We start from the raw sequence: 11,333 nt of genomic DNA, 5'->3' as shown, positions 1-11,333 counted from the left end.
AAGCATGAACGGGGGAGGGGCAGAGAGAGAGGGAGACACAGAATCGGAAACAGGCTCCAGGCTCCGAGCCATCAGCCCAGAGCCTGACGCGGGGCTCGAACTCACGGACCGCGAAATCGTGACCTGGCTGAAGTCGGACGCTTAACCGACTGCGCCACCCAGGCGCCCCTGTCAATGGTTCTTTTAATGCACTGTTGAATTTGAATTGCTGGTACATGCTTAGAATTTTTCACCCAGATTCATAAGGGGTATTGGCCTGTAATTCATTTTAGTGGGGTCATTATCTGCCACTCGCTTCTAGTTTTTCAAATATCTGTTGAGAAATTTCCAGCTAGCCTTCTGGGTTTTCCCTTATAATTTGAGTTCTTTTATCTTGCTGATTTTAAGATATTTCTTTTATCACTATATTTTGCAAATTTAATTAGAATATATCTTGGTATTGGTGTGCTTTTGTTGATTTTGATGGGAGTTCTCTGTGCCTCCTGGATTTGGATGTCTGTTTCCTTCCACAGATTAGGGAAGTTTTCAGCTCTTATTTCTTAAACTACATTTTCTGCCCCCTTTTCTCTCTCTTCTTCTGGGACTCCTATAATACAAATGTCATTATATTTGATGAAATCACTGAGTTCTCTAGGTCTATTCTCGTGTTCCATAATTCTTTCTCACTTTTGTTCAGCTTCACTCTTTTTCCATTATTTTCTTTTGTCACTTATTTATTACTTTGCTTCTTCCAGGATGCTATTCATTTCATCAAACCTGTTTCCCATCTCATTTATTGCATTCTTCTTCTCTGATTGATTCTTTTTTTAACCCTTTCATCTATGTGGTAAGGGTCTTCCTGATGCCTTCCATTCTTTCCTCAATCCCAGTGACTATTCTTATGATTGTTGCTTTAAATTCTCTATCAGGCATGTTACTTATATCTGTCTCACTTAGATCACTGCCTGTGACCTTATCTTGTTATTTCATTTGGGATGAATTCCTCTATCTTGACATTTTGTCTAAGTCTCTGCCTCCTTCTCTGTGTTAGAAAAATCATTATGTCTCCTGTTACTGAAAGTAATGTCCTTATAAAGAAGAGGTTGTGTAGAAGCCCAGGGCCTGGGGCTTTATTTAGATAAGTGTCTTCAGTATGTGCTGTGTGTGCTCTGCTGTTGTGTTTTGGCTGCTCTAACCTTCAGGCCAGTCATCTGCAGAGGCTCTCCTTGCCTCCCGTTGGCACCGTTTGATCCCTGGCATGAATGTGGTGAGTTTAACTAGGTGGGATCTGGTATGCTTATGAAATGAGACTTGACACCAGCTCCATGAGAACTGAGGCCCTGCAAAACTCTCTGGTCAAGAGATGTGGTGGCTCATGCTGGACCTCTGAGGGAGGGGCCTGCCACAATGGGGCTGAGGCAAGCTTGTTTGAGAAGGACCATCCTGCCAAAGCACAGAGGCATGGGACTTGGTGAGGCAAGTTAGGCAGCCAGCGCCCATGTGGTGCTGTTTCCCATAGGTGGTTCTGTGTCTATGCTGAAGGATGGGGCAACGGAAATGCTGGCCAGTTTCTTAGTTCCTAGAGAGGCATCTACCTGAATGCTTATAGAAGTACTGATTATCTTATAGGGGATCAATATATTTTAGGGATTTATTCTAATTTAACATAATGGTCTGAGTATATACACTTCTTTCAGGAAAATAAGAGGGAGATTAATTATTTAAAATATTGGTGTATTTTGCAGGACTGATGCAGAAGAAACTTAAGCAAAGGAAAAAAAGAACTAGAGGTACACATAAAAACAAACAATTATAGGTATAAAATGTAATGTTTTCCTGAGTCCATTGCTCGTCTGTATTTGATGTATTTATTATTGAAGTTAGCAAATGACTTAATATTTCTCCTAACGTTATTAAAGATATTTGAGTATTGAGTGTATTGTATTGAGTGAGGTGGCTAGACTGTGTACATCAGGCCCATAGAACTTATATCCTCTGTGTGGACCTTGTGAACTGTTTCTAGAGGCACCTATGAAAGAGATTTGTGTAGATGAAAGTCATATTCTTTATCCATTGAGACTGAGACAGTCATGGAATAAATGTTTCATGAATGAATAAGTAATGAGTAAGACTGTTTTATTACCTTTTAAGCCCTTTAAGTTGTTTCTTCTCACTTTCTTGTGAGAAATAACTTCAATAACAAAGACTAGTTTAGTCAGGATATTGATAAATGTTTGTATGGCATCTCGAGATTTGATGTACAAAATCATTATTTGTACGTTACAATGTTATATGCTCCCCACAAAGTAAGTGAAGCCACCCATTCAAGTCTATATTTCTGAGGATGAAAGCACTAGCATAGAAAGTACAAAACCAGATAAACAAAACAATTCCTATGGGTCTTTCGCATAAATCATATACATTCAAGTTTATATTTAGAGAAATTCCTGTTTTTCCTCAAGATATGCAAATGGTTAGAGTCACAAAAGAGCTAAGTAGGATGGGTATAGTATTGTTTGCATCCACAGAATATTCATATGCACCAACTGTTCTATTAATTGTCTCTTTGATCTAGGAATTACTTGCCTCAGTAGAAATTGAAGACAGATTCCCACCAACAATGCATGAGGGTTCGTTTTTCTCCATATCCTTACCGACACTTGCTATTTTTTGCATTTTTGATTTTACTTATTCTGACAGATGTAAGGTAATCTCATATTGTGGTTTTAATTTGCATTTCTCTGATGCTTAGTGATGTTGAGCATATTTTCATGTGTGTTGGCTATCTATCTGTCTTCTTTGGAAAAAGGTATATTAGGGTACTCTGCCTATTTTTAAATCAGATTTTTTTGGTGTTGAGTTGTATAAGTTATTTATACATTTTGAATATATCGTTTAGATATATCTTCTCCCATTCAGTACTTTGCCCTCTTGTGTTGTTTATTGTTTACTTTGCTGTGCAAACTCTTTTAGTTTTGTTGTAGTCTCAATAGTTTAATGTTGCTTTTGTTTCTCTGGTCAGAGGAGACATATTTCAAAAAGTGTTTTTGTGGCTGATGTCAAAGGAATTGCTATCCTCATGCACTGTTGGTGGGAATGCAAATTGGTACAGCTACTGTGGAAAACACTATGGAGTTTCCTTGAAAAACTAAAAATAGAAGTACCATATGATCCAGTAATTCCACTAAAACACTAATTTGAAAAGATATGTGCACCCCTGTTTACTGCAGCATTATTAATAATAGTCACTATATGGAAGCAACCCAAGTGCCCATCAATAGATGAATGGATACAGAAGATAGAACAAACAGAATAGAATATTTATCAGCCATAAGAAGAACAAAATCTTGCCACTTGCAATAACATGGTTGGAGCTAGGGCATGTAATGCTAAGTGAAATAAGTCAGAGAAAGACAAATACCATATGATTTCACTCATATGTTGAATTTAGGCATCAAAGCAAATGAACAAACAAATAAAAGAAAGAGATTAAAAAAACAGACTCTTAAATATAGGGAATTAGTAATTTCTAGAGGGGAGGTGAGTGAGGAGATGGGTGAAATAGATAAAGGGGATTAAAAAAATTACACGTGATGAGCACTGATAAATGTATAGAATTGTTGAGTCATATTGTACACCTGAAACTAAACTATATAACACTGTGTGTTATTTCACTTGAATAAAACAAATAAAGACAATTAGAAAATGGTTTTCATTCTTATCCAGGGTAATACTTTTCTTTGACTTTCCATTCCTCTTTGATTTTGTAGATTCACGGTCAATCTCACCAGCTTCCTCAATGCATTCTTCATGTCCTTGTTCCGCAGGGTATAAACGAGAGGGTTAAGACTTGGAGTGATGATCGTGTAAAAGAGGGTGAGGAACTTTCCCTGGTCTTTGGAGGCACTGTTACCTGGTTGCAGGTACATGTAGATAATAGTTCCATAGAAGATGGACACGACAGTGAGATGAGATCCACAGGTATTAATTGCTTTTTGTTGGCCTTCTTTTGACTTTATTCTCAGCACAGCTTTGGCGATGTAGCCATAGGATATAAGAATAAGGCCGAGTGGTGTAAGGACAAAGACAAAGCCTAAAGCAAAAACAGACATTTCAACTGTTGTGGTGTCTATACATGCTATCTTGACCATAGCTGGCAACTCACACAAGAAATGGTCCAGAAGGTTGTTTCCACATCGAGGCAAATTCAGGGTGAGTGTACATAATAATACAGAACCAGCCAAACTAATGCTCCAGACTGTGATTATCATCTTGAGACAGAGATGTGGATTCATGATTACCAAATAATGCAGGGGCTTACAAATAGCTGTGAAACGATCATAGGACATAACAGCGAGGAGGAGACACTCAGTGGAACCCAACCACATATAAACATAGAGTTGAGTGACACAGCCCACATAGCTGATGGTCTTGTCATGTCCCCACAAGTTAACCAGCATCTGAGGGGTGATGCTGGTTGTGAAACACAGATCCAGGAAAGATAAGTTCCTGAGGAAAAAATACATCGGTGTGTGGAGATGGGAATCCAGGAGAGATGCAAGGATGATGGCTGTGTTACCCACCCACGTAATGAAGTAGAAGAGAGTGACAACTCCTGATAGGACCATCTCCAGTTTGGGATGGTCCGAGAAGCCAAGCAGAATAAAACTATGCACAGAAGTGTGATTGTTTTGACCCATAGTCCTTCAGTGTCCAAATCCTGGAATGAGAAAAGCAGAAGGAGGGAAGGGAGGATGGGGATGATGATGTGGAACAGGAGGAGGAATAAGGAAGAAGAAGGAGAAGGAGAAATTGATCAGTAGAGACCACATAATTTAACTAAATACAGAACTAAAAAAAGAGAAAGAATTTATGTTAATTATTAAAAAAATAATGGGTCAAAGTAAATATTATAGCCAAGTAATCTGATATTTGTTGTAGATACTTTTATGACGTTGGGTTTAATATTATATTTTTATCTAAGTGACCTTGGAGAGTTTGGTGAAATTTGTCACATGTAAATTTGCAAGTTTGAAAAGGATCTGGTTCTAAAGTGATGTGACCCTCTGATTCTCTACCCATCTTGTTTGCTTGATATAGTGAACACATTATTTTTTTGGTCAGGAAATTTGCCTATAAAATGTAATTATTTTGCTAATGTCAGAATGAGGAAAAGAGTGTTCCTCTTCTTTCATATCTTAGTGAGTAGTACCGTTGGTGTAGCGATTTCTCACGTAGGAGACATGGCCCTTTATCTTTGGCACCTTTATGTCTCTCATCCCAATACCTAACTTATCACTGAAATGGTAAATTTTAGTGCAAGTTGTATTTTAACTATCCTCTCACTTTTAAGAAGCTTCCACAATCACTATGGTGTTCTAAACCACTATTGTCTCTTTTCTAAACATTTTTTAAAACGTTTATTTAGTTTTGAGAGAGAGAGAGAGAAAGAGAGAGAGAGAGAGAGCAAGCGGAGAGGGGCAGAGAGAGAGAGAGGAAGAGACAGTATCTGAAGCAGGCTCCAGGCTCTGAGATGTCAGCACAGAGCCAGACATGGGGCTTGAAACCACGAACCCTGAGATGATGACCTGAGTCCATGTTGGATGCCTAACCAACTGAGCCACCCAGGTACCCCCATTGTCTCTTTTCTAGATTCTGGCTGCTGTCTTCACTCCTTTCATCCAGTCTTTTTTGTTGTTGTTTACATTGTCACAAGATTCAATAAAATCAATCACATCATCCATGTGCTTTTTAATTTGCGGGCCCCTTTCTGTTGCATTGAAGAAATACTCCAGTCCTTTAAGATTCCTGGATGGACATGCACAAGGCCTCATTCTCATCTCAGAAGTCACTTTACACACATGGACTCCTGGCTTCCTCCCAGTTTGACATGTAAACCCATTTCCATCAGAAGCCCTTGGAACACGTCCCCTTTTCTGGATTTCTACTTGTTTTGTAATCCTGCTCATTCTTTTGTCCAGCTCTGAATGTTTCTTGCTAAAAGAGGGTTACTCTGAATATATCTTTTTTTTTTGTTTGATATCGTATGTCATGAAAGGGGTATCTGCAGATGGCCAGTGTATCCCAGAGCCTAAAAGCATAGGAAGAGTTTTTCTTCACGTCTCTGCAAGTTACTTAAGAGTTTTCTCCCAGACAATTTACCAAGCACTTCTGGGCTCAGATTTCTTATTGTGAAAATAAGAAAAACAAAACTGCTTGGGGTCAATATTCACTTAGTCATAAATCTGCTTAGAGCATAGCATATCTCTATAAATATTAGTTAGTACAATTGTTATAAGGAGAAATTATAATGTGCCATGTAGGTAAAATTTAACAGCCTCTAATGATATTTTGCAATCTTTAAGAAAGTGTGCTTGATAGCTCTCCATGCTGCCTGAAACATTCCCCCAATACCTATCTATCCAATATCTGTGTATCTATGTATCTGTCTATCTGTATCTATCTACCATTTACCTTTCCCACATATTTATACATAATTGTTGAACAAAAGAACAATTATCATACTATGAATAACAGTGTAAAATCACTTAAAGTTATTAGTTAGCACTTTTTTTTTTACATTAAAACATACGTTGGTGTTTTTGAAGTTACCTAAATGGGAGGAGAGAAGGTGGCAGACAAGTGGAAAATATCTGTGATTTATATGGTAACAAATAACAGGTACATTCAGCTTGGTGAAAAGTAATTTAAGACATTAGTTTCTATTCTAAGGAATAATGAGCTCAGCCTTATTCAGTAGTGTGATACAGGTAGAGCTCCTGTGGACATGCATGAGGATATTAGAACCACCCAAATTTTTAACAATTGAACAGATTATCACTAGTTCTCCATTGTGTGCTATCACTGAATATAAAAATACAACTTCTTACTGCTGAAGCCATAGTAACATCCAGGAATCTTCTACTAAAAAATAACGGGGGTGCCTGGGTGGGTCAGTTGGTTAAGCTTCAACTTTGGCTCAGGTCATGATCTCACAGTTCTTGAGTTCAAGCCCTGCATCAGGCTCTGTGATGACAGCTCAGAGCCTGGAGCCTGGTTCGGATTCTGTGTCTTCCTCTGTCTTTGCCCCTACTCTGCTCACACTCTCTCTCTTTCTCTCAAAAATAAATAAACATTAAAAAAAATTAAAAAAAATAAATAAGAGTGGCACCTGGGTGGCTCAGTAAGTTAGGTGTTTGACTCTTGATTTTGGCTCAGGTCATGAATCTGGGTTCAAACCCCACGTCAGGCTCTGTGCTGGGCATAGAGCCTGCTTGACGTTCTCTCTCTGCCCCACTCCCCCTTCATGCTCTCTCTCTCTCTCAAAAAAAAAATAACTAAGGGAAAATACTTATTGAAAATTAACAAGTAAATATCAAACTAGTGTCCCTGTCTCCCTTTGTGTGTGTGTGTGTGTGTGTGTGTGTGTGTGTGTGTGTGCACTCGTGCGCGTGTGTGTAGATATAATACAAATATATACAGTATGCTATTTGTTTATTATGCCATTTCAAATATGTTTCCTGGATATTATGAAGAAAATACTTCAAACTGTGGCCATGATTCAAAAGTAGAAATGTTTAGAAGCAACTGATTATACTGGCTAAGATAGTTGAGAGAGTCAGTTGGAGATTCCCTCAGAATTAGCTTTTCAAGGGGTACCAGGGTGGCTCAGTCAGGTAAGTGTCTGATCTCATGGTTCATGGGTTCAAACCCCACATTGGACTCTGTGCTGACAGTTCAGAGCCTAAAACCTGCTTTGGATTCTGTCTCTTCGTCTCTCTCTTGCCCTCCCCCCACTTACACTCTGTCACTATCTCAAAAATAAACATAAAAAAGAATTGGTTTTTCAAGAATCCTGGTTTAAGCCTGGATTCTGACATTGACTAAATTGGATAAAAAAATAACTCTCTGAAATGTGTTGCACACTGCCACACATCTTTATAGGTCTATAATGTCTGAGCAGGGAGATGAATAAATAATACTTATTTATATCAACAGACAAGTTGGTGTGTGTAATAGTTCCTGACTTCTGAATAAGACAGAACCTCAGTTAAAATTATATGAAAACAAAAATTAAAATTCTTTGAAAATGAACGTCAATGCCATGCTGTTAATTCCTTAGCTATTTCCATTATCGCTATGTCTTTCAAAGATTAATTCAGAAAGGGGAAAAATCCTTCTGCCAATTAAAACCCTGACATTGGAAGTCTTAAAATAATTTTTCATGCACACCATGAGATTTAGAGACAGATCTGATTCCTTCCCATGTGCACAGTCCTCTTGCATAAAATATTGTATTTCAGTCCTTCATTTCCAATTTAACCTACATTTCCCCATTACATTTCTGCTGGATCAAAATGTCTGAAATCACACATCGAGAAAGAGTTTCATGTCCTCCTCTTCTAGTGGAGAATAGATTTAATCTTCCATAATAGAGCTTAAAAGGGAGAATTTCTCTGAAGAGATTTACAATATTGATTTATTGTATAAGAATTCTGAAAGAAAACCAGAGGAATCAGTGCATATAACTCTAAGTCCAGTTTCCATTACCTCCCCCAAGTGTTTTACCAACTCAGACACGCTCTTTTCCAAGAGAGATTGAAGATGGACGTTACTATGATCCAGAGACAGTTCTCCCGATATGCTGCTTCTTGACCAGTGAGGAGCCCACAACATGTGGAAAAGCTAAGCACGTGCTGTCCAGCACTGCTGCCCCTTCATGTCTTTCCTGCAGCGTGGCTGTGAATTCTGTGAATTCTGCTGTTCCCCAAGCAGGTTAAAAACTCATTCCGGACAGGAGGACTCCACCTTCTTGAACACGTGACTTCACGTAAGGTGATGAAACCTGTCACAGATTCTTGCTACTCATTCTCACTGAAAAAAACCCAGCAAATAGGTCTTAGTCCTAGAGGCACATTATAAAAGCATTAATTCAGATTAAGAAGGGAGCAAAATTTCCCAGTGTTGCCTGAAAGCCCAGATCACGAAGATTTCCTAAGCCATTGACCTGCATCCAATTGTTGTCTGTAAAGTGGCAGAGAAAAAGCAGTTCATGAAGAAGTTGGAGAATTAGACCATATCCTGATGTTTCATTAGGAGAAATGGAATAGATGCAAAAGTTATGCCAACATGAAGGAAAGCTTCAGGGCAGGAATGAGGAACTGTATATTCAGAATTTTTTTCTCTAGGTAGTAAATGCGTTACAGATAAAATTTGCTGCTAAATGTGCATTTCAAAGACTAGAATTACAGTAGATGTTAACCTATAAGATTCATTCATTCATTCATTCATTCATTCATTCTTTCCCATGTTAATTAACATACAGTGTAGTTTGGGCTTCAGGAGTAGAACCCAGTGATTTATCTCTTATGTATGATGCCCAGTGCTGATCCCAACACTTGCCCTCCCTAATGACCATCTCCCATTTAACACTCAACTTGTTCTCTGTACTTAAGAGTCTCTTTTGGTTTGCCTCCTTATGTTTTTTTATCTATTTTTCCTTGCCTTCCCCTATGTTCATCTGCTAAATTTCTCAAATTCCACATATGGGTGAAATCATATGGTATCTGTCTTCCTCTGACCAATTTTACTTAGTATAATACCCTCCAGTTCCATCTACATTCCTGCAAATGGCAAGATTTAATTCTTTTTGATTGCCGAGTAATATTTCAATGTATATATATATATACAACATCTTTTTATTTTCTTTCTCAAGTTAGTTAATATACAGTGTAGTTTTGGCTTCAGGAGAAGAATCCACTGATTCGTCCCTTATGTATAACACCCAGTGCTCATGACAAGAAGTGTCCTCCTTAATGTCCATCACTCATTTTCCCCAACCCCACCCCCTCATCCCCATCCACCCTCAGTTTATTCTCTGTATTTAAGAGTCTCTTATGTTTTGCCTCCCTCTCATTTTTATCTTATTTTCCTTCCCTTCCCCTATGATCATGTTAAATTTCTCAAATTCTACGTATGAGTGAAATCATGTGGTATCTGTCTTTCTCTGACTGACTTATTTTGCTTAGCAAAATACACTGTAGTTCCATTCACATTGTTGGAAATGACAAGATTTCATTCTTTTCGATGGCTGTCCATCGGTTAATGGAAACTTGGGCTCTTTCAATACTTTGGTTATTATTGATATTGCTGCTATAAACATTGGGGTGCATATGCCCTTATGAATCAGCACTCCTGATCCTACCTAGTAGTGGGATTGCTGAGCCATAGGGTATTTCTATTTTTAATGTTTTGGGGAACCTCCATACTGTTTTCCAGAGTGGCTGTACCAGTTTGCATTCCCACCAGTAGTACACTAGGATTCCTCTTTCTCTGCATCCTTGTCAACATCTGTTGTTTCCTGAGTTGTTGATGTTAGCCATTCTGACAGTTGCAAAGTGGTATCTCATTGTGGTTTTGCTTTTGTTTTCCTTGCCTCTGAGACTTGTCAAGAAGTTGCTGTGGCTGAGGTAAAAGAGGTTGTTGCCTCTTTTCTCCTCTAGGATTTTCATGGTTTCATGTCTCACATTTAGGTTTTTATCCATTTTGCATTTATTTTTGTGTGTGGTGTAAGAAAATGGTCCAATTTCATTCTTCTGCATGTCACAGTCCAGTTCTCCCAGCACCATTTGCATAAATTTTCATAATTGTGTATTTTTTTTTGTTTTTTAATGTTTTTATAGAAATTCCAGTTAGTTACCATACAGTGTAATATTAGTTTCAGGTGTACAATATCGTGTTTTAACGATTCCATATATTATTCCCTGATCATCAAGGTAAGTGTACTCTTAATCCTTATCACCTGTGTAATTACCCCCCATGCCCCTCCCCTTTAGTAATCATCAGTTTCTTCTCTATAGTTAAGAATCTGTTTCTTGGTTTCCCTCTCTCTCACTCTTTTTTTTGACTATTCTCCTTTGTTTTTTAAATTCCACAAATGAATAAATTTATGTGGTATTTGTCTTTCTCTGACTGATTTATTTTGGTTAGCATAATACTCTATAGATCCAACTACTTCATTGCAGAGGGCAAGATTTAATTCTTTATCATGGCCAAATAATATTCCATTGTATATATACACTACATTGATGGACATTTCCCACAGAATTTTGATTTGCATTTTCCCAATGATACTTCATCCTTAAGTGTGGATGTTAAGGATAAAGCAAAAAATGATATCGCGCTTTTATCATCTAGTCTTTATAATTTATTTGAAAGATATTTTAATTTTTCATTGGAATATTTGCTATCGTATAAAATCAAGTTTTGCCTCTAGAGTTCATAAGTGTCCACTCTCTATCCTTTGCATTATGTCTATGATTCGAAGGATCAGATGATTATCAAAGATTTGTAGG

At 37.9% G+C, this 11,333-nt stretch overlaps 1 pseudogene; it reads right to left on the bottom strand.

Annotated features, from left to right (window-relative positions):
• Window positions 1-1,460: 1,460 nt before the first annotated feature.
• LOC131515087 (olfactory receptor 2W1-like) lies at window positions 1,461-4,679 on the bottom strand (annotated as a pseudogene).
• Window positions 4,680-11,333: the final 6,654 nt, after the last annotated feature.

Source organism: Neofelis nebulosa, chromosome 6, assembly GCF_028018385.1.
Source record: "Neofelis nebulosa isolate mNeoNeb1 chromosome 6, mNeoNeb1.pri, whole genome shotgun sequence".
In the NCBI taxonomy this organism is placed as follows: Eukaryota; Metazoa; Chordata; class Mammalia; order Carnivora; family Felidae; genus Neofelis; species Neofelis nebulosa.
The sequence above is the reverse complement of the archived record's forward strand: the minus strand, read 5'-3'. Positions and strand labels throughout refer to the sequence as shown.